Here is a 25,417-nt window from a genome sequence, read left to right on the forward strand (position 1 = left end):
TCGTAATTATAATGTTTGGATAATCTGAGAATCATGAAACACTTTATAACCAAAATAATTCGGTGGTTCTACCGAATTTTCCATTGGATAAAACTCAACAGTGGCTTGTTTTTTTTTTCCTCCATGAAAATCTGATTAATTGAATCTTGACTTCAAAGTAAAGCAATTTATGGGATGTGAAAGCATATATTCTAATCAGTAAACTTCATAAGAAGTCCTAATCACGTTAAATTCATGGCTAACTCAAAGCCCAATACACAAGAACGCCAACTCACTTAACAATCTGCAAGGGCCCAAACACTCCAATATTTTGATTGAACCTTTTCTATTCAAAATCAAAGTAAAATCCAACGTTATAAATCTGTTACAACTTAATATTTTGATCAGAATTGTCATTTGCAATCTTTTTATTTAGTTTTTTTCATTATAAGTTGTTTATACAAGATGCACTTGTGTATTGAATCAAACCATGTATTTGACTTTAGGTGTTTTATAACAACATACGAAGAAAAAATTTCCTAACTTGGATGGTACATGGACAATTGGACATGCCATTAGCTCGTTAGGGTTGTGCGTGACCCGACGAGGAAAATGAAACCAAACCCGAAACATTAAAGAACTCAAACTGAAGACCAGACTGAAAGAGGGTTGCAGGAATATAAGGTTTAGTTTAATTTTTTTTTTTGTTAAATGAACTTGTAAATATAGCACAAATACGAAAAAAAGCCTTGATATGGTCATCACAATTGTTTTTTGAAATAATAAATAATGAGTTGTCTCATCTACTGTCATCGAATTTAAAAGATAAGTTTCATATTTCAAGATGCATATGATGTCAATTAGAAAAGATAATTAACAAATAACAGAACGCGACCAACATCCACGAAAATGGATCTCACAATTAACACCTGGAAGCCCTTTGAAGCTCAAGCAAATTTGCACACAGCTGCGCTTCTTCTTCTATATTATTAGAGTATTTCCAAGTGATTGTTAATGTCTTCAGCATCACTGAATTCCCCAACATGTATTTTAGAAACGGTATATCACATATCCACCATTCGCACATTGGGAACTTGATTGTTGTAAGGTTTGTTAGCATACAAGCCGGAACAGACTTCGATCCAACCCATGCATAATTAGTTAGTTTCTAACACAAAACATGGACATTTGAATATTATATTTGGGTTGAAGAAGTTAACAAGTACAAAATAAAAGTCTTAAGAGCTCAAGTACCTCTTGATCAATATACAGATGTTTCAGCTCACAGCAACCTCTAAGTAACCCAAGGATTGGTTTTGCTTCCCGCAAAGCTTCTGTAGAGGTGAAGTAAATGGGATCTTCCAAAAATAATAATAATAATAATAATAATAATAATAATAATAATAATAATAATAATAATAATAATAATAATAATAATAATAATATTAATAAAGTTACAGTTGGTGCATGTGAAGAAAAGAAATATGATTCAAAAGAAAACATGACCTAACAAACAAAAATTTAAAGCTGGAGTCAATAAGAAGCTTGAAACTTACATTTTGAACGGAGAGTGATTTAACTCCACTTAATCCCTTTACGAGCTCAACTCACAGATTAGATCTTATTTCATAAAATGAAATTTCACTAAATGAAATAGAAGCCTCAACCAACGATTACACATCTTCCATCTCAAAAATGGAGCTCAGTACCCCACCAATAGATAGATATTCAAGACTAGGGACGTGCAAAAAAAAACTCACGTGTTGGCAACGCTATTTTCAATTGTTTCAAAGTAGGGATATTGAATATGTAATCTATTGTTGTTATCAAAGTGCATTTTACTTCCAAAGATAAAGTTTCAAGCACTGGGCAACCATTGATGAGTGTAAATAAATTCACAAAAGGGTTATAGATAGTGATGTCAAGAGTTTTCACGCAAGGAAGACAGGCCAGCGATGGATACAAAACACTTAGATCATAGGCAATACAATTTAATCTAAGTTTTGTTAGTGTCTTACAAGTGAGCATGCTTAAAGGCAACTTAAACTTCATAACTTGTATGTCAAGCTCCCAAACGTTTAACCTGACCGCCTCGTCAATCCAACTTGATACACTTGACTCCGGAACCCAAGTTTTAGAAAAATTTAACCGAAACAGTTAACTCTGGATGATTTGCAAAGCTTGAGTACCCGATCAACAAATTTTGACAAACTATCTAAACCATTGATTGCGTGACATTGATTACCATCAAAGTCAAGGTTGGTGACCAACATCCAACTGTGCCTCCAACTTTTTGATCACGGCATATTTAGTAGGCATTAAAGAGAGTATTTGTGAAACAATCTCTTCAGGCAACGTGCTAATCCTATCGTGTACATTCTCACCTATGGAGCTCATTGTCGACTTCTTTGCCTAGTAATTAAACAAATATTAAGAGCAAAATATTTTAATATTAAAGTTGGATCAAGAAAACATACATTTTAAAAGTCAAACAAAGGAACCTTTCGAACTGAAGATGAAAACCTGATTAAGCCGACTGTTACGTCAAGGAAAATCAATTAGGGTTTGGGATTTGAATGTATGCATTATAAAGCATGAAAAATCGTGATCACATTAAACCCAAAGCCCAATAAAAAAATTCTGTGGGAAAGAACCCTAAAATCACACGTGAAAGTGATAACATATTTTGTAAATTGATTTTTTTTAATATTTGAATCAAACTATCTATAATTTTGTTAAAAAAGATTATATATTTATTCAAGTTATTGGTTTGTTACGGGTATAAGTGTAAGGTACAATGGGTTTGTTGCGGGCCAGACTGTGATAAAGACGGAACCAGACAAAGTTGTTAAATACAAGAAAACTTGTTTAGAGAATCAACATGTGTTTCCTCCCCGTGCTTTTGATACATTTAGTTTCTCGGCCCCTTAGGCTGCAGATTTTCTGACCAGGGTTCAGCGGGATGTGAATAGTAATCTTTTGGCCCCTAGGTCCTAAATTCACGTTTTTGGTAGAATCGGTAGCGTTGTTATTCAAAAGAGGGGGTTGCGGTGCGGCTTGTTCTTTTACATGCCACTTTATTGTAATATTTTGTGTTTATCAATGAAAATCAAATCCCACTAAAAATGATTATTGATTAAGATAATCGGAGTACTTTGTTTTAACAACGTTTGGAACTACCACTAATACTCGAATGAGTCTTTAAAAGACTGGATGCCAACCATCCATACTGATTTTGATTTCTTAGACCTGCCTCACTCAGAAACACCATCAAACCGTTGTGAGAATACCCCGCTGAATTAGTTTTTGAACCTGACATACCGAGTCTTAACCATCTCCCATGTCATTGAAACCAGAAGACCAACTGCAATATATATTTAAAGAATGATTTAAGAATTAAGGCAGATAAACTTTATAATATTTACAATCCAATACCATATACATTATATAAAACAATCTTAAATATTTGGCGAAAAACCTCACAATACAATCACATGTCATACGAATGAATACATCAAAAATATATCTTCAAGAAATCCATAAACCCAAGTGATCGGTAGCAAAAAAGAAGTTTTAGTCCTTTCAGATTGCAAAATGCATATAATGTTAATTTAAATAAGCTATTTAACTGATGGTAGAATAGACCAATTTCAATGAAGATGGATCTCACAACATCCGGAAGCCCTAGGAAAATTAAGCAACTTCGCATACAACCGCTTTTCTTTATCTATATTGCTTGAGGATTCCGAAGTGATTGTTACCGTCTTCAACACCTCTGAATTCCCCACCATGTATTCTAGAAACGGCGTATCACATTTCCACCACGCGCTAATTGAAAACTCGATGGTTTTAAGGTTTGTTCACATACAAGCAGGAACCAACTTTGGTTCAATCCAAGGAGACTCTTGAAGCTTTTGTTTTCAACACAAACAAGATAGACATTATTATATCAGGGTGGAAGAAGTTAACAAATACAAAATAGTACTAAAAATGGTCAAAACTTTACAAACTCAAAGCTCAAATACCTTTTCAATACATACATGTTCCAGCTCAAGAGAATTTTCAAGAAACTGAAGGATTGGCCCAGAAGTCCAGTACCTTCTCAACTTCAAATGCTTCATATTCGGAAAGCGGGGTAGACAAATAGTGGATGGAATCTTCAACAAAGAATAAAGTTACAGTTAGCCCTTTAACAACTGTTTGTGAATCACTATAATTAACTCTTTTTACAACGGTTAAGAAAACGCTACATAGAATTAACCTTGGCGGCATAATAATCCTTAAACAGTTTTGAGCCGTTGTATTCTTACCCTGGAAAACTATTTTGGCGGGTTACCTTTTACAGCGATTTGTGAACCGCTATAATTGAATTGAATTAATACTCTGGAAACAACCTCTCTGTCTCCTAGAATAGAGTTAAGGTTTATCTATGCTCCACGCTCCCCCAGACTCTACCAATAGCTTTGTTATGAGTAATATTTATGGGGTATAATTGTTATTGTATAATTGAATGAATTAATCTTGGCACATTCTAATTCTTTTAAGGTGGGAATTCCACTTTTTTAAAAGCGATATATTCTTTTTTTTTTTGATTTCACAGAGCACATATTTAAAGCGGTCCTTAACCACTATATACAACGCTAATAGCCATGATTCTTTTTGTACTAGTGAATCATTCACAAATAACATAATATAAGAAGTTGAATACTTACGTTCTCAACCGAGAGCGATTTACCAATCTGATTATAATCAAAGTCAAGGTTGGTGAGTAACGTCCATCGATACCTCCAACTTTTGGATAAAACGCTGGTTCGCACAGCATATTTAGTGGACACTAAAGAGAGTATGTGCGAAAGAATCTCGTCAGGCAACATGCTAATCCTATCGTCTACATTCTTGAAACTCATTGCTACGCTTTTGTTCGTCCTAAAAAATCAAATACAGAATCTTAAAATCAATAGACTTGAATAATGAATATTAAAAAGTAACACAAAAGTTCAAAATTAAAATATTATATAATATTAAAAAGTGTAAAGATATCGGAAACTTACGGCCGTCGGAATCGATGCTGTTCGTGAGGGTTACGGGATTTCTTCTTTATTTCTTTGTAAACTAAACTGGCTTATACTTTTATAGTTTTCTTGAATATCATTCGCAGGGTTAAGGCCCCAACTTAATTAATGCTTAAGTCCAAAAAAAATCATATATAGATATGCTATAATGGGTAAGGTAAACTCAAAGTAATGTATTACCGGTATTGTGGTAGGCTTGATTGTTACCAAAGTATAGGTTGCGAGTTCAAACTTTTAATAAGCAAAAAAAAAAATTTTTTTTTCTTAACAATTGTCATGAAAAGGCCTCAAAATCTTGTTTCGATTTAGGTCTCTACATTCGTTGAGCCGGCCTTGATCATTCAAGTAGTTACTTTTATTTTATTTTTTACTATAATCAAGATACCACAATTAATTTTCACATGAAATTAAATGTTTTAAATCATCATAATTTTTGTTCGATAAATATTCTAATTTTTGTTGATGAAGATATTTTTTAACGACACTTTGTTGGGTGTTAGGCCACCGCATTTCTTAAATTTGGAGAGCCCCGTTGCTCTACGCTGTCAGACTATGTTGTCTTAATTGGGCCCACGCTAGCTTTAGAGTTTGGCACAGGAGTTCCCCTAAGAAACCATATCGTCGGCTACATGACATGTTGGGTTTCAGTGGTGATCAGTTAAAATTTTGTTTATTAAAACCGGTTCAATAAACGTGGCAAATAATAATTAATCTCATTAATTAATAATTATATGCAACGGAAAGTATACAATTAATAAGCACCCAAACTAAATCCGACAGGATCTGATTACCAACAATACGAGTACGAGTGAAACAAAAAATATATAATTAAAACTAACGATATATTTAAGTTTACCTCGGTTAATAATTAACCGGTTGAGACACCGAAGGCTAACGAACAGAGCTAGGTGACACAACGAGATCAACGACCAACGGTGACGGTGCACGACAGCAACCCGACAGCGGTGGTGGGGTCCGAACAGTGGCTGGAGGCAGTGGCGGCCTAGCAGCGGCGGCTGGGCGGTTTCGGGCGGCGGTGAGGCGCCAACGGCGGTGGCTGGATGGGCGGCGGTGGCTGGGCAGCGACCGGCGATGAAGTAGCGGCGGTGGTGGTGTTGACCGGTGGCTAGGGTGGAGAAGGAAAGAGATGGACTTGTTAATTGGATTGAAGTTAAGGTTATAAAATATCATATATTTATATATCCCTTAATTAGGTTTAACTAATTAGTTATAAACCCAATGGGCCAATAAGTCCATGTCTTGATCCAAAGCCCGTTCCTTGTAATTTTATCTCGTTAAAGTCTCTCCTGGTTAACTAACTTAAGCGGGTTTATTGTTCGTTACCTCACGGTGTAACTCTCACGGGTCATAACACGTTGGCCGTATTGACTTACCCGAACCGGTCCATAATTCCAACAGTCTCCCACTTGGACGGTTTTCGGTTAAGTTACTCAATACTGGCAGCCAGTGGTGCTCTAACTACACATAGCTGCCCCCAACAGGTTATAACATTTTAAATTCATTAACCAAAACTATCTTGGAATACACTATTGCAAGATAACGAATTTATGGTAATCGTCGTCATCTATCATTTCTGTATAAGACACAAATTGAACAATGAGACATGGATCAGATTCAATCTCATATGCTGTTCAATCATTATAGTTCTCGATCTAGAATCAACGTGGTCCAATCAAACACACAGCAAGTTTGGGTGAGGCCTCACACTTTACCAGTTTGAATCAACGAGGGCGCCAAGATGTCTAACTGCTACATATCATGTAAGAGTATAGAATCCCATCTTGAATACATATAACTACCACTGAACTTTTGATTATTCCCAACCAATGCCTTTATAACTGGCAGTTACGCAGCAGCGGTTGGCATGATCAAAGAGTAACCTTTAGTAAACGAAAGTTCTAAAATGTATCTCAGGTCTAAGGATACTAAATGAGTATATCAGTATCAAAACATCTTATGACTAAGATCCATGAAGATGATTTGATACGAATTACATCCAACGTCATTCATAATGAGGTCTGTGAGTTTGGAAGTCAACTTCTTCAGCGTGAAGTCAGAATAATTTTAATTTAGAGTCCTTACCACGAGTTTGACCGACTACGGATAATTTAGAATATAATATTCACGGATTAACGTATTAAAACCGAACACAGTTATATTATTCAACATTTTCATTTTACCATTAAATCAAAAGAGAACTTAAAAGTATAACTGTTTGAAATGTTCACACATCCAAATACTAAATCAAAACAAACTACTAGCTAATCTAAAACCGATAGCATCTCTGTGATAATCATGCTTATCCTAAGTCATCGGTTTAGTGAATGGGTCAGCTAGGTTTTGATCTGTGTTTACTTTGCTTATTATGATGTCTTCTCGTTCCATTATTTCCTGAATAAGCTTGGTGGAACTTCCTTAGAATGTGCTTGGCTCTGTGATGAGATTTGGGCTATTTGGCCTGAGCAATAGCACCTGTGTTATCACAGAACACCTCGATTAGTTTATTAATACTCGGAACCACATCGAGATCAGTGATGAACTTCTTCATCCAAGCTGCCTCTTTAGTAGCATCTGATACAGCTATGTATTCTGATTCAGTGGCAGAATCCGCCACCACACTCTGCTTGGAGCTTTTCCAATAAACAACCCCTCCATTAAGAGTGAATACATATCCGGATTGTGAGCGAGAATCATCTCGGTCAGTCTGGAAGCTAGCATTAGTGTAACACCTTACAGTGAGCTCTTCTTCCACTCCCCCAAACACTATGAACATGTCCTTGGTCCTTTTCAGGTTCTTTTTAATCTATTATTTTCTTTTTTTGATAATTATTTCCTGGTTTAAAAAATTTAATACCAACATAAATATATCATTTAGTTTTATACAAATATATTGTATTAGTTATTAATATTAAGCTTTTATAAGCAATCGATTTTCACTTTGATTTAGATAAAATAATTAATTTCAAATTTCAAATAAAGAAATTTTCACTTTATGTTTGTTCTGTAATGAAGATTAATAAAAGCTAAGATCAATCGCCTTAAATGGTTTGTTTGTTTTTCAAAAACCTTGTAGGTCCTAACGCGGGTAGATCTAACAACAATTCTTGGATCAACCAAACTCGGTGCTAGCGGAATATCACACCGGGTCACCTTTGGTCTCGGATCTTGATGTTATTTTCGGTTGTTTAGAGTGAGAGTGAGAGAGAGAGAACTTAGAAGATGAGAAATTGGCAAAAAGACTTCTTTCTCTCATGGCATGCTTCTCTGCATGAGAAGTATTTTCATTTCATATGCCCAATGGGCTTCTTTACAATGGCCTTGGGCCCAATTACATAAAAAAAGAACATAATAAGACTAAAACATAACAAATACGTAACTTCCAATAAAAAAGACTTAGAAATACAAAACGGGACCCAACAATCTCCCTCTAGTCTTTAGTATTGGAAACCGTCGGTATCATACTCCAAGAATTCGTCCTCAGAAAGTGGAAGTTCAACAAGCCTCTTGACAAACTTGTTGAAGGCTTTAACTATCCGGTCTGTGTTCTGGCGTCCAATGTCCTCGATAGTTCCCAAGGGTGAGTTGTAGAGCTTCAGAATGTCTTCCTTGTGCAGACCCATCAGCTCGTGCTCGTCAAATACACGAATGTCATGCATGTTTCTGCAGTGTATGACGGCTTCACTTGTTTTGTTGTCGAATTCCCGGCCAATAAAGTCTCGGAAAGTGTTTGGAATATAGGGCTCACCATGATAAATAATGTGACTGTCTTTTGGCTCCCTATATCTCCACATTATGCGCGACTGTCCGGTGGCTGGGTCGATCTCTCTTGGGTTCTTGAACTTTCGACCCTTATTCACTTCAAAATCCTTATAGCCCACTTTCGACTGATGATGCAAATGACTGGTGACCCAACCTTCCAACGTGTCATCATACTCCCCCGTACCCAAAGCTTTTCAAAGATAGTTGATATCAAGTTCTGATAGCGTACTTAGCTCTTTATGGGTGAGGTAGATGAGATCTCCGCTGTATCTTATAATAGCCCAACTACTGTTCTCACGATTGTATTTTGCATATACAATCAAAGAATCATCGTGATAGGGGAGTTGAGGGTGCGGGTACTGACACGACTTGTCACGAGATGTGTCTTTCGTTTCTTCTTCTGTTTTGCTTGTGACAAATCGACGGCTGGATCAATGACGGGATCACTAGTAGGTGCTTGTGAAGTTGCTTGAACAGGTGGCGTATATGGATTTGGCGAGTAGTTGATGTAGAAATCATCTTTAGGTTCCTCAGCTGCATGAGATTGAACCAGTTCAAGAGTTTCCCCGGCTTCAATAAAATAATCCATCACACCTACAACATTACCTGTAGTAAACAATTCGTTATATATGTCTTCAATTCTGGAGTCGTCCTGCCTCACCTTGCCAGCAGAGTCGTGTGCAGCAGGATCTTGATGTGTTTCTTGAGTATGTGGAGGTGATTGAGTATTAACTCCACCTCCACCTCCTACTGCACCGGCCCCACCATCTCCACCATCACCTCCGTCATTATTATCATCATCCTCATCAAAACTGTCATGGACATTGTCATCCACGTCATCATCTTCTTCCTCATCGTCGTCATCACTTTCTTCTTCGTCATCACCATCATCTCCACCATCGTTACCACCAGATTGGGCTATAGGTTGCTCAGTACGTTCAAGCCCCAAGCTGGTTCCTACTCCACTTCCCGCCTGGCCGACCTGTGGTGCGATACGACCCATAGTCGCCTCACCTTCCGAACCAACAACCTATTCTCCTCGCAAGGCCACACTAGGACCTGCGGTAGGTTGTGGACCGCCCATCTGAGAAGTCTTATCCGACCTTCTCCAACTTCTAAACACAGCGTCAAGTTTGTCCTCTAAAGCGTGAAAATCGTCATCACGCATACCCATGAGGTCAGAGGCAGCTTGATACTTGCTCACCAACTCCTCATTCGGCTTCAGCTGCAGCTCGTTAAGACGGTCATGCTCTTTGATCTTCGCTTGAATGGCCTGTATCTCGGTTCAGAATTGAGTGTTTTCCGCAATAAGTGTACCGGGAGAGGCGGATGAGGCTAATTGTCCCTCGAGCATAGACACCCTGGAGTTGGTGGCTTCCTTCTCAATATCCCACTTGGTCACTGTGTCATCAATCTTCTTGAATAAACGTTCTTCAAGGATATTGGCAGCAGGAAGGTTCCTTTCGAGAGTCTCCACTCTATTCGCCACACTTAAATGTTCAGCCCTCAAATTGGCGTTCCCCGAAGCTTCACGGTTCAAGAGCTCTTGTTGATTCTGAATTCGACCCTGGAGTTGATTGATCAAGGATCATTGATTGTCTATCAAAATATAATGCATCTCTCTCTGCTTCTCTAGGATCTCAACCCTCGTCACCAACTGTGCCTTCTCCTTGGCATCCTCAACTTCCTTCGTCCTTTGATTCTTTATATACTCAAGCAAAACCAACTCACGTTCAGCCCTCTTCGCGTTTTATTCCTCCAGGGCGATGATCCTATCGAGGATAGGATCAGCGTACACTAGAGGTGTCGAAGACTTTCCTTTGGCGCTAGGCTTGGGTGAGAGGTTAGTACTTGGTGGTGTATCGGAGAGGATGGGTGGTGATGTTGTTTGGAGTGTAAGGGTAATTGATTGGGTAGGTAGTAGTGAGGTTGTAGAGGTGGGTGGTGTTGAGAATAATGGTGTGTAGGCTATTGGTTCTAAGGTTGATGATGGTGGTTGTGTTGGTGGGGAGGAAATAAAGGTTTGGCTCCATAAGCTTGTGGATTGGATCGGTGAGCTGAAGATGGGTGAGGTGAATGGAGAGGTAGTTAAGGGTTCGGTTTGTTTTGGTTGTTCGGGTGGAGTGGTGGTTTATAGTTGTGATTGTGGTGGGGAAGGTGGTAGGTTTTCTAAGAATGATGGCATTGGTAGGTCTTGTTGTGTGGGTGAGGGTTCAGGTGAGGGGTCTGGTGAGTTATGTAACATGGTTTTGGTTGGTTTGGATTTGGCTTTTATTCTGGTTTTGGGTTTCTTATACACAAGAATCTTAATTTTGGCTACATCTAGGTCTCTAAGTGTTTTAGCTAGGGTTTTGGGTGAAACTACTTGTGGGTCAGGGGTAGAGGAAGGCTTGCCTTTAGTAGAAAGCTTGACAACGAGCTTGGAAGACTTCTGGGAGTCTGCAAACTTCTTCAAACGTTTCAAGGGCTGATGCTCTTCTTCTTCCTCTTCTTCAGCCTCTTTTGCTTTGCCCGAAGTACCACCAACAGAAGGCTTGTCAGTAGCCTTCCGCTTCAAGTCATGCTTGGCCTTGGTTCTATCTTCTGGTGGCTCATCAAACGAGTCACCCTGCTCAGCCTCAACCTCTGGCTCAGATGGAACATACTCCCCACTTTCTAGTTCAGCCTCATCCCCAGCAGGCTCGGTCTCTTCAAACAAACCAAACTTGGGTCCCGGTCTTTCTCCTTGATACTGGTGACCCTTCCCTTTTGTACTCAACAAAATCCCAAAAATCGACTGCCTGATTTCATTGACATGGTAAGGCTCGGGCAGTGACTTCTTATCCTTAGCCTTCTTATGAGGTGGCTTAGGTGCCTTTGGAATCAAATCATCCAGTAGAAGCTGCACGAATCTGGGATACATAAGCCATGACAACTCATTCCTTGCGTTCGCCAACATGCACAAAAACAACATCCGGGAATAATTGAACTTTTCCCTATGTGTTAGTGCATACATAACCCGCACCAATTCTGCTCGCATGCTATCAAAACCTCCCCTCGAGTCCGACAAGAAGTGAATGACAATATGGAACAGGAATCTCCAATATGGTGGCAGATGCTTCTTCTCCAAGCTCTTCCATTCTGTATCATATCCCATACTCGTCACAAACTCACTCGGCTTAGCCCTGTCACCTTTCTCATACACATAGTCTAGCTCATCCTTGATCTTCAATACACGCCTGATGTCTCCTTCTGTAATCTTCAATGTCTTTCCTGCCACCTTTGTGTTGATCGAAAGAGCGTAGTCAGCAGGTGTTGAAAATTCCCAGAAGTCTATAACCCACTTTGAGTAAATGGTCGGGTTAGCAGAAATGGCATACTCAAGGGGTGACTGCCTTAGCCCCTTAATCATTGATGTGAACACCTTGTCTTTTCTAGCTTTCGGCTCCTCGAGAGCACAATATAAGTTATGAGCCTAAAATCAAACATCAAGATCATGAGAATCATCTTTTATAAATTAAACAAATACAAGATATACTATATACAAAGAATTAAGAATGTACAAAGTACTTACTTTAATTATTTACTTATAGTTAATTAATTATATACATTTTAGTTTTAGTGAGTTAGACAGTTGATATAAGTCTATTTAAAAGTTAATAAGGCCAAAGTATATTGAGTTAGTATGTCCATAATGGTCCAATAGTCAAACAGTCCAGTAGCTATCACAGTCCAATATTCTGAAAAATTTGCTAAGTGTGGAATTTCGCATGACCCCTTCATTCTCTTCGCATAGAAGTGTGAAGCGAACAAAGAGTTCCAATCGCTTCGTATGGACGTGCGAAGCTAAAGAGATTCTTATTCGCTTCACATGATCTATGCGAAGTGAGCCATAAAGATATTTAGCATCGCATGGTGATGCGAAGCGAACAAGAAAGTATTTCGCATCGCATGTTGTGCGAAGCGAAACAAAAATCTTATTCGCTTCGCATGCTTCATGCGAAGCGAAAAACCTCTCTCATGCGAAAGACATTTTCTTAGCCCCCTTTTTATTCCTTTTGCTTTCCAAGTGGTTGCCTAGACCTGAATCGAAGTTTTGGAGAGTTTGGGACCTTAACCCTTTCAATTGAACCCTAAAAGGTTCGAGAAATCCTAGATTTACAAACTGTACAAAATCAAACCTAAAACTAACAATTAAAGATGATATTCATGTTCCAAATGACTGATCGATAGTTGCAAAGTATAGAAGCAACACTAATTTGTAAGATCTACCACTAGATATAGTCGACGGTTCATAGGAACCACCGTCTAGATCTAAAAGAACCCAGAAACCAAGATGAAGAACAAAGACGATGATCTACCGTAGGAGTGGGTTCCATAATTGTGCTTGACATGTGATAATAGAGGCTAGATCGATTGTAGATTGAAGATGAACAGTTAGGGTTTGGAGGATAAGGAAGAGAGAGAGAGAGTGGTAAAATATTTGGTGAATAGTGAAAGTTATTTTAGGTGGCCTTTATATATAGGGTCAGCCTATCTCGCGATAAGGTCAAAACATCGTGAGTATTCACTGAAAATACACTCTCAGTCATCGGTCTTTAAAATTATTTACGAACTCAAACCCGAAAATTATTTAACCACCGAATCTAAGCACTTGTTTGTTTTTCTGATTTTTCTTTTGTCGGTCCGTGACTGTTAACATTTGCAAGAACGATCTCTTTTGACAAAATGAAATAAAACAAAAAAATAAGTTACAACTTAAATAAAAATAAAGATAAAATAAATATAAGTTAAAAATAAAAACAAAAATAAAAATAAAAGCAAAATTAAAATTGAAAATAAAACATAAAATATTAAAATACCAAAGTAAATAATATCTTAGAAAATAAAAGCAAAACAAAATAAAATTAAAAAATATTTAAAAATAAAGTTAATATTTAATTAATTTACATAATTCTTTTCATTGATTGATTAATCAATTTATAAGAACTATCGCAACATGGAATCATATTGATTTGCAAAGCCCTAGATCGCGTTTCCATTTTGATGTTATTGTGACACAAGTTCAGCATTGACTGTAGATATCGTCCATCTGTTTAACTTGACAAGTGTTTTGGTGTTAACGTGATACATTTAAGGTTCAATTAGGCATGGAACTTGTGTGGTCCCCACTTAATCAGATATTTTACTGATTCCATCATATCTCGGGCCTAGTTTGTGTTGACATATCACCTCAACTTGACTTAAACCTTTCTTATTTGATCACAGTACACTTATTAACACTTTGACTTTGTACACTTGACTCTTTGTACAATTGAATCGATCTAGAAAGATTAAAAAAAGCAGAAGTTCAGGCCATAACAATCAGGTCGGATAATACCATATTATCGCGCAGAGAAAGTCCAAGGCTTGAACAAAGGAAAGAAAATAAAACAAAGTAGAAGATTCAGGGCCTTAACAATCAGGTCGTATAATAACATATTATCGCGCAGGAGAAAGTCCAAGGCTTGAATCAAAATAAATAAAAAAATAAAACAGAAGTTAAAATTCATAGAACTGACTCTTTTTCTGACTCTTTTTTTCTTTTCCTTTTCTTTTAGTTTTCCTTTTCTTTTTCTTGCTTTTCTTGACGTTTTTCTTGACTCAATAAAAATTAAAAATGACACCTATTTTCATAAGACAACTGTGATCAGGTAAAAAGAGGCTTGGGTATGACATGTGTAATTACATTTGAACCTTCATAGATATGACTTTAACGGAATCATGCAACCGCATCTAAGTGTATAGACACTAGAACCAGCAAGAATTTAGGTTTATATCACCCAACACTTACTCGTTTGTCAAGCCTATCTACACATCTATGAGTGACCTTGTAGCCTTTTGATCTACTCTTTTCTTGCGCTAGGATCATTACATACCAATGTGCTATCATTTTCCACATGGTCGGATCAAATTCTCAATTGAAAATTTTAAATATCCAACTCCCTCTAAACGGGACAATTGAATTTTCTGAAGTTTTTCTTAAATAGGAGTGAAGATGAAATTAATATTATATAAAAATTAAAATCTTTTTGTTAAGTCAAGTGACTCGATTTTGTTTTTCTTAAAGTAAATTGAAAATCTTTTTGGCGAGTTAACATTAACTTATTTTCTCCCTCTAAAATTGTGACATATTTTAAAAATATTTGCATTTTTAAAATAAAAGAAAGAAATTTACTCAAAAGAAATCATGTCCAAAGATTCAATGAGAAATAAAAATCGGGCACAACTAAAAGATTTTGTAAAGAGATCAGCAAAGTTAAAATCAGAATGGACCCTTTTAATGTTGACAAACTTTCGATCAAAACAATCACGAATGAAATGTATTCGGATGTCAATGTGCTTTGTCTTTGAGTGCTGGACCGGGTTTTTTAACAATCGCCACAGCAGCCTCATTATCACATTTGATCGTTGTATCATAGAAATTCAAACCGTAATCCAGCAGCTGATGTTGGATCCAAATGACTTGTGAGCAGCAACTTGATGCGGTGATGTACTCGGCTTCAACGGTTGAAGTGGACACAGTGACTTGCTTCTTGCACTGCCACGAGAACAACCAGTTTCCTAGGAATTGGCATCCTCCCGATGTTGACTTTCTGTCTAAATTTCATCCCCCATAATCACTGTCAGTTAATGCATGAAGTTCCAAAGGAGACTCTTTTGGATACTAGAGTCCCAATCGAGGTTTTCCCTTCAAGTATCTGAAAATACGTTTGACAGCAGTCATGTGAGATTCTCTTGGATCTGATTGATATCTGGCACACTGACAAATAGCGAACATTATGTCCGGTCTGCTTACAGTGAGATACATCAGTGAGCCAATCATGGACATATACAGGTGCTGATCGACTGGCTTTCCTGATGGATCAGGAACGAGGATTGGTCTTGTAGCAATTGGTGTCATGAATGCAGTTGAGTCCTTGAATCCAAATTTCTGAACAATGTCATGAACGTACTTCTCCTGATGAATCAAAGTTCCATCATTCTTTGGTTCAACTTGTAAGCCCAGGAAGAATGTCATCTCCCCCAAGGAACTCATCTCAAATCGCTTCGGCATAACCTCTGAAAACTCCTTGCACAGATTCTCATTTGTAGACCCGAAGATAATATCATCAACATACACTTGGACTAGAATCAGATCTCCCTTAACCTTCTTGACAAAGAGTGTTTGATCGACAATCCCTCTTTTGTACCCATTCTTCACCAAATGGTCAGCCAGTGTGGCATACCAGGCACGAGGTGCATGGTGAAGAACATATAATGCCTTGTCAAGACGATAGACATGATCAGGATGATCTGGATCTTCAAAACCTGGTGGTTGACTGACGTAAACTTCTTCTTTAACCTTTCCGTACAAAAAGGCTGTCTTCACATCCATTTGATATACTTTGAAGTTCATATACGACGCGTAGGCCAAAAAGATGCGGATTGCCTCTAATCTGGCCACGAGTGCATAAACTTCATTGTAATCAAGTCCCTCACGTTGCCAAAAGCCTTGTACAACAAGCCGGACTTTATTTCTGATGATAACCCCCTTGTCGTCCTTTTTATTTCGGAACACCTACTTCGTTCCAATCGATCTTTTATTTTCTGGTTTCTTTACTAGCCTCCAAACATTCAACATCTTAAACTATAATAGCTCCTCTTGCATGGCTTCAACCCAAGAATTTTCTTTCAATGTGACTCGATAGTCTTTGGGTTCGACCTGTGAAATAAAACAAGCAAAAAGACATCTGTTAATGTTACAAGAACTACTGCGTGTTTGAACGCCAGCTGATGGATCTCCAATTATATTCTCAGTCGGATGTCGTCGCTGGATAGGTAATTGAGGAATTTTCTCGACATGCTCGACTGGTGTTGCCTCGAGTTCCACTGATAAGCTCTCTATGGGATGAAAAACAGCAGTCACATTAACAAGAACATTTGGTTGAGGATCACTTGCACCTTCTTGTTGATCGACCAAATATTCTTGAGCAATGGGACCCTCCCATAGGTTATCGTAGAAAGGTACAACGATGGCTGAAACTGAAGTTGAGTCGGTGTTGCCATAAGATTCATTCTGAGCTTATTCAACCTGAGCAGCCTCTGTGTTAGTTTCCTCAGCTACACCTTGATTTTCCTCTTCTGAGGGAGGTGAGAGAATAGATTCCACCACACTTGGTTCAGCTGGAGGATTTTCAACTTGAACGGTCTGGTCATGCTCCATATTGTCGGCTGACATGTATGAATCAGTATCTGAATATGTGGTGTCTTAAATAGTGGCCATGTCAGTAGTGTCTATGGCTGGCTATACTTCATTTACTGGGGCTGGTTGATTAGCCATGGGTGGAGCATCGAGTACGGGAGCAGGAACATCTACTTGAATGTCTTCCAGACCTCTTAACAAGGCTTGCATCAAAACTGGCTGATCATTCTCAGGTTGAGCAGGAACAGAAACAACGGGGGAAACCGCTGGTACAACGGGTGTTACGTACATCCCTCAAAACTGCTTGAACAAACTTTCATAATCGAACATCCAGTTTGGACCGTTGTGTGCATCCGTAGAGTTTAATTCTTGCCAATCAATGTTCAATGATTCCAAGATTACTTTAGTCTTCTTGTTGTAAACACGATAAGTACTTTTATCGGCAGCATAGCCTACAAAGTAGCACTCATCTGCCTTCTCAGCAAACTTGGAAGTTGAAGTGGCATTTGTTTGAAGCACTGTACAAGGACATCCAAACGTTCTGAAAAAGTTAACCCTTGGCTTCGTTCCATAAAAGACTTCATACGGAGTCTTGTTCAATCTCTTGTTCAGAAGCACACGGTTCTGGGTAAAGCATGCGGCATTGATGGATTCACCCCAGAAAAACAATGGAAGTTTTGAGTATGACAACATTGTTCTCGCTGCTTCTACCAATGTACGGTTTCGCCTTTCAGCCACCCCATTTTGTTCAGGAGTGTAAGGTGCACTGAATTGACGAAGGATTCCTTTGTTGTGACAGAACTCATTCATCACCTTGTTCCAGAATTATGTTCCGTTGTCACTTCTGACACACCTGACTCTTTTATCCGTTTGATTCTCAACCAATACAATGAACCTAAGTAGAAACTGAGCTGTCTCATCCTTATGCCCTAGTAGAAAAGTCCAACTAAAACGCGAGTAATCATCAGTATAACCAGGAAACAAGCTTTTCGGCCTATTGCTAAAGGTTGAATTGGACCAAAAAGATCCATATGTAACAGTTGAAGAGTGGAATTTATGGAATTGACAGTCTTGGGACTGTGAGGGAGTTTGTGCTGTTTGCATTTAGAGCAATATAAACATTTTTTTAGTACAATGAAAGGATTTTACAGGCAAGCCCCTCACGTGGTCACCTTTAACTAACTTATTCAAGTTTTTAAAGTTAACGTGACCCAAGCGTCGATGCCATAGGGATGAGTCATTCTCCGAGGCCTTGGACAGTAAACAAGAAGCAGCCCGCATAGAATAATTGCTTCTCATGTCCAGTATATATGCATCGTTATGCCTCGGAGTACGAAACAAAATCCACTCTTTAGGGACCTTAAAACCCGGTTTGAGAATAAGACATTCAGTTTCTGTAAACAGAGTTGAGAAATGCTTATCACAGATTTGGGAGACAGTGAGCAGATTGTGGTTGAGCTCTTCCACAAGATTGACTTCATCAAAGGTCAATGTACCATTTTAGACCTTTCCTTGTTTCGTGATTTCTCCTCCTACGTCACCGGCAAAAGAGACATGTCCGTCGTCGAATGGTTTGACATCAAACAGCAAAGACTCATCTCCAGTCATGTGTCGGGTGCAGCCACTGTCTAAGTACCAAATACTGTTGACAGGCCTTCCAGGCTGACCCTACACACATGAACAGCTAGTTAGTAGAGGGGTCCCGAGACATATTTATCTCGGGAAATTAAATAGAAAATCACCAAGTTTAATTTTTTGATTTATGAAAATATAATCTTTTGGTGAATCAGAATCTGAAGAGCAATCCCTCGAGGAACTTGAATTATGATTTCCTCGGTTTTGGAAAAGTTTCTGGATTGCCTTCGTTTTGGTTTGGGCTTAACCATAAATTCTTCTGGATTTGCTTTTGTGAAAAATTTTGAAGGATTCAAAATGGTTTTCAGCTTTAGAACCCTTTGCTAACCTTTTTCTTTCTCTTTGGGTTAGTCAAAATGGTTTCTTTGGTTTCTGTTCTCTCTTTGATTTTGAATCAATCTCACTGGCAGAAGAGTGAGTTTGGTGAGTCATTTTCTTAGGTTTGGGATCAACCTTAGGAAATGCCTGAGCAAACGCACTGCTTAAATCTCTTTGTTGCTTGTGCTAGCTCTTGCAATGTCTTGCAAGATGAGACGGATTTCCACATACAAAGCAACACTTTCTTTGGTTGCATTTATAGACTTCTTGCTCACTAAATTATGTGTGATTTGGCAAATAAGGTGATGTAGTCGGGTTAACATGTTTGTAACCTCTATCTGTCTGATAATTGTGATCATTTGAATGTTGATTAACAAAATAACTTGAATGCATGGGTTTCTGTTGAGAATAGTAATAGGCACTATCAAAAAGATCATTATGTTGAGAACTTTTGTTGTAATATGTATTTTGAGAAAAATGAGGTTTTCTTGGGTGGCGCGTATTTACAGGATGTGCTTGGTTTTTCATTTTCAAAACTAGATTTTTGTTTTCTCAAATTCTCAACATGATGATCAGTTGATGAGCAACTAGGACCATTCTGTCGATCAACCTTGTCTTCAATCGTTTCATCATAAACTGTTTCACAATCTGAATCAGATGAAGAACATTCGTTTTTATTACAATCAATTATACAACTTTCATCACTTGAACTTTCACAAAATATAAGTTTTGATCCTGACTTTAAACTTCCTAACATAGATTCACACACTTTATTAAAAACTAGATTGTTAATTGATTTGGTTAGATCCACACAAGATTCAAAACGTGGTTCTAACTCTCCTTTTTGCTTACAACCCAAGTTAACCTTCCCACATTCATCACTGTTTACATCACCTGCTTCACAAGACACATTGATGTTAGATTTGTCAGATGGTAGGACTGGAGCAATAGTTTGAGAAACAGGAGGAACAAAATTTCACTGGTTTTGGTACTCTACCAATCCCATATGACATTTCTTCCTCAAGAGAATAGCTAAAGTGGGGCAAATTGGTGTAATTGTCATTCAAAGGTGGTGGTACAGCAGTATAATCGTACCCCAGCCCCGCTTTTAGCTTAATACTTCTCTGGGCTCCAATAATATCATCCAATTTCTCAGATGATGTTTCAAATCTTTCGACTACCTTTTCTTGTTTTCTTTTATCAAAAGCATCAAGTTTCAAACCTTCAATTTCATCTTTTACTTAGAAACTATGTTTTTATAGTATATTAGTTCTTGTTCAGTTTGAAAAATTTTAAGTCTAAGATTTGCTACATCATCATGATGAGTTTCAATCTTTTCAACGTAAATCTTGTTGGCTTTTACATACTCAACATTTAACTCTCGAAGTTTTGAATTTTATTTCAAGACTTCATTTTGATTGTGTCTATAATATGTAACCTTGTTCATGCAAGCTTGAGAACATAAATTGCTGTATACCTCGTCATCATTTGATGCACTAGAACTTGCAGCTGAAAATAAAGACGCTTCGTTGTTACAAGTAAAAGCCATTCCTGCCATATTGAGATGGTTCTGCAGCTCCTGAAACTGGTCATCCCAATCCATACCAGTATAGACCTCTGTTTGAGAGACAAGGGCTCTTGAGCTTGAACTTTGATTGCCCTTGTGTGGATGATTCCCAATTTTTGGAACCGAAGAGCTGGGCTTTTCTACCATGTGCTTCTTCCCACCTGACTTGCTGTTTTCTTCATCAGTCACTTCTATCACAAGAATGTCATTTGCTGGTTTGGGAGGATTTGTGCACTCTCTTGAGAAGTGAACCTTCTCACCGCATTTGTAACACCGAAGCTTCTCTCTGTCAAAACCAATCCTTTTCCTGTCAGAATCCTTAAAACTGTCTTTTCCATACGTTTTCATGAAGTTTGTAGCTCTGTGTACTGCCATTGCCATTTGATATTTGATGTCCATCTTCTCAAGATCCTTATTGTTGATGTCTTTTAGATCTCCTGTCTCAAATTGCGGTGGCAACAAGTTTCCTTGCAGTAACTCTTCATGGCTAGAAAGAAAAGCATGAACAAGAGCAACATTGGAGTCATTCAACATGGGAAGTGCTTCACAGTAGCTGGAACTTTGTTTTTGCTGAGGTTTTGTAAAAGATGAGATCCCATGGGTTTTCAAGGCTTGTTCAACTGCCTTCTGAAATGAGCTTGAACCAGATGACACAGACTGATTGCCGGTAGAGATAAATGCTGTCTCTTATGGTGGCACAACTGAAGAGTACTTTGGAGTGTTCACTGGATACATGTTTTTCTGGGTTTTGCTTATGAAAGCAGTAGGCATGGATGATGCAGTGTTCATCCCAGCTTGATTTAGAGAACTTATGTGGTTGTTCATCCTCATTTGCTTATCCATTTCAAATGATTTGATAGTGGATATCAAATCAGTATTTGACATTGCATTCATGTTTGTAGTTCTCTTGATTGTTACTGTGTTGGTACTCCAGCTATATGACAAAGAGTTCATCAAGTTGTGGTTGATTTCAGAGTTCATGATGTTGACACTAGCAGCTCTGATTCTCATTAACAACTTTTCAAATCTTTTTATCAAATCCCCCACACGAAACCTTGACGACGATTAAACATGTTGAACTCTTCTTTCAAAAAGGCCTTCTTATTTTCCCTTATCTCAGCATTTCCTTCAACCTTTTCAACCAATGCATCCCACAAACCCTTGGCACTTGTGTGTTCACGTAGAGTCTAAGTAATTTCATTGGAAAGACAGACAGTTAGAGTGAGGTATGCTTTCTTGTCTTGCTCTATCAAGGTCCTATCATTTTGATCATAATTGTCAACGGGTTTTGGTCGTTCCCCATTTGCAGTGACTATCATGGGAGTATGAAGACCTATTTCAAAACATCTCATCAACTCGGAGTCAGTCAAAGAAATAAAGTTCATAAACCTCCACTTAAAGTAAGCAAAGTTGTCATCTAAGGTCATGATTTTTGGAGGTTTTGTATTGGTTCCCACTTGATTCTCAAGCAAAAAATACCCCTTCAACAACTCAAAATCAGTACTAGCCATGTTTACAACAGTTTCAAACACCAAACGTCTTCAAATAGAAGAGATTTCACAAGATTGAACAACAAATTCGCACGGTATGCGAAGCGAAATGTTATGCGAAATGAAAAACTAGTTTATGCGAAGCGAAACTTGGATGCGAAGCGAAATGTTATGCAAAGCGAAATACTCTTGCGAAGCGAAACAGTGATGCGAAGCAAAATGGTTAAGCGAAGCGAAATCCTAGTCGAAGCAAATAAATGCGATGCGAAATTTTCCAGTCTTCCAGAAGCAATCTTTATCGGGATCCGTTTACCTAACTTGTCAGATCTTGTCTAGAGTTAGTACAGCAACCCCAAATACATGCGAAGCGAAATTTCAAACACAAGATTTTTAACAGCTTTAAAACACTTATATCTTGAGATTTAACAATTTTTAAGCTTTAGATTTTCACCAAGAACACTTTCTAAGACATTTTGTAAAGCTTTAAACCCAAATCTTTTAGTATTTTTGTAGTTTTTCTTTGTAGGAACACTTTCTTTTCATTTTTCTCAAGATCAAAACCCAAGGTTGTGATCCAAAAATCTCAACTAGTGAGCCGAATCTCTGATACCAATTGTAAGTCCCAACGCGGGTGGATCTAACAACAATTCTTGGATCAACTAAACTTGGTGCTAGCGGAATATCACACCGGGTCACCTTTGGTCTCGGATCTTGATGTTATTTTCGGTTGTTTAGAGTGAGAGTGAAAGAGAGAGAACTTAGAAGATGAGAAATTGGCAAAAGACTTCTTTCTCTCATGGCATGCTTCTCTATTTATAAAGAAGCATGCATGAGAAGTATTTTTATTTCATATGCCCAATGGACTTCTTTACAATGGTCTTGGGCCCAATTACATACAAAAAGAACATAATAAGCCCAAAATATAACAAATACATAACTTCCAATATAAAAGACTTAGAAATACAAAACGGAATCTAACAAACCTATTTTAGCACATGGTCAGCTATGCGTTTCATTATCTAGAGTTGAAACTAAAAACATAGTGAAACTACTAATTTTAATATGAAGGATAAAGTTATAAATTAAATTACAATATTGTATACAAAAAAATATTCAGAGATTTACAAAATTTCAACTTTTTATATCTTTAGTGTGTATTGTGTAATTATTCAATCATATATTATATTTTTTTTATATGTTAAACATGTTTTTATATTTCACATTATGCTATTATTTAAATAAATTTATGTATTTTAACTCGTGTTCTACACGAGTAACCTAATTGTAAATATAAAATTGCATTGTATTTGAGGAATCTTAATAACCAACTTAATTAGATTACATGGAACGGTTTCGGGCCAACCATATTCGAGATGGATGTATATGTCTGGGAGGTGCCGATGGGGGAGTGGTCCCACCATCCCTATCTATCCTCAAGCTTGTGCTTCACTTAATGTATAAATTCCCAGTCTATCCCAATATCTAGCCTTTGCCTATGTGGATGCACATCTCGATCTCCCGTCCTGCATTCTTTTTGTATACCCTTAAAACATATAAGCGTGCCAACATCTAATAAATCAACACTGGTATAAACATCTTGCTTAAACATGACCATCTAAAATACTGTGAATTCACAATATATAGACACTAAATCACATTCATAAATGAGATCAAAACTGAATTATGTAGGTAATTGTGTATGAAATACGTGTAGCAAAAAAGAACAAGTACACACCCATTGCAAAATAAATATTATGCATTTCGCAAAAGCCACCCGTAGTCGGAGATCAATTTCTACAAAAAGAGATCTCCAAACACCTCGAAGCCCTGGGAAGCCTATGCAACCGTCGAGCCAACCGTGTTTCATCTTCTATGCTTGACTTTTCCAAGTTGATTGTTCTCTTTTAACACCTTTGCATTCCTCAACAAGAATATAAAAAGCAATGCATCACACTTCCGCCACTTGAAATTCAAAAACTTGATGGTTGCAAGTTTTGCAAACATACAAGCGGAACCAACTTCGGTGCGGTCCAACGAGAACCTTGAAGCTTTTGTCATTAGCACAAACAAGTTAGACAAGTACATTCTCAAAAATATGTATATCTTTCACAGCTTTACAAACAAATCAAGTACCTTTCCGATAAATATCTCTTTCAAGTCAGGAGAACTTTCAAGTAATTTGGGGATTAATTCATAATGCCAAAAACCTTTCAACTCCAACTGCTTAAGATTTTGGAAAACGGGTAGAGGTGAAGTGGATAGAACTTTAAACAAAGATGAGTCTTCAGACAGTGTCTCTCTTACCTTTTGAAGAGAAAGCGATTTAACTCCATGTATTCCCTTTAGAAGCTCAACCGTCGACAGACTATTATATAATTTATCATGGAAAGAAAAAGATGCCTCAACTAGAGACGACACATTTTCCATTACAAAATACGGGCACCGTCTCCCAACAATAAATAAATGTTCAAGATTAGGGACACGTAAAACAACTTTTTTAGTAAAGGACGGACATAAGAAAGTTAGTTTCAATCTTTTCAAAGTAGGTATATCGATTATGTGATCTTTTACATTATCGTACCAAAAATCCAAAGATAAATTTTTAAGCATTGGGCAACCAGCAGAGATGAGTTTAAACGCATTGCCAAAACGGTTGGTGGAAACCGCAATGTCAAGAGTTTTCAAACAAGGAAGATTGACCACAGACGGCTCCCAAACACTGATATAAGAATCTCCACGGGGTATTCTTAATTTTGTGAGTGTTGTGCAAGTGAAAAGGCTTGAAGGAATCTCGAGTATTTTCACTTGTATGTCAAGCTCGCGAACATTTAACATAATTGCCTTATTAATCCAACTTGATACGCTCGACTTTTTAACCCTCTTTCTAGATAAGTCTAACCGAAAAGAATGAAGTTGAGTTGTTTTGCAAAACCCCAGTACCCGATCCACAAATGTTTCCATGCTACTTAAACCAGTGGGTGGTATATCATCAAAGTCAAGATTTGTAATTAGCATCCAAGTATACCTCCATGTTTTAGATAAAATGCAGGTTTGCACCGCAAATTTTGTAGACATTAGAGAGAGTATATATGATTGAATCTCTTCGGGCAAGATGCTAAGTCGGTCGACATTTTTGGAACTCATTCTGTAGCTTCTTTGTTTCCTAATATTCCAACCCAAAAGTTCAAAATCATCAGAATAGTTACTTTGGAAAATTCAATACTTTTCAAAATATGGCATCATCAATTCATCATAATTAAGCAGAAATTAGGGTTCTGTTATGCAAACAAAATTATTGAGAAGATGAAAATTAGGGCTTGGGATTTAATCAACAATAACACATATGGCTTAAATCAAAGGCATGCCAAAACAA

General features: G+C 37.6%; 1 pseudogene; it reads right to left on the reverse strand.

The window, feature by feature from the left end:
* Positions 1 to 3,629: 3,629 nt before the first annotated feature.
* Positions 3,630 to 25,188, reverse strand: LOC143624771 (FBD-associated F-box protein At4g10400-like; annotated as a pseudogene).
* Positions 25,189 to 25,417: the final 229 nt, after the last annotated feature.

Source organism: Bidens hawaiensis, unplaced genomic scaffold, assembly GCF_021521415.1.
Source record: "Bidens hawaiensis isolate Kalapana, Puna unplaced genomic scaffold, B.hawaiensis_p1.1 tig00003961_1, whole genome shotgun sequence".
Classification (NCBI taxonomy): Eukaryota; Viridiplantae; Streptophyta; class Magnoliopsida; order Asterales; family Asteraceae; genus Bidens; species Bidens hawaiensis.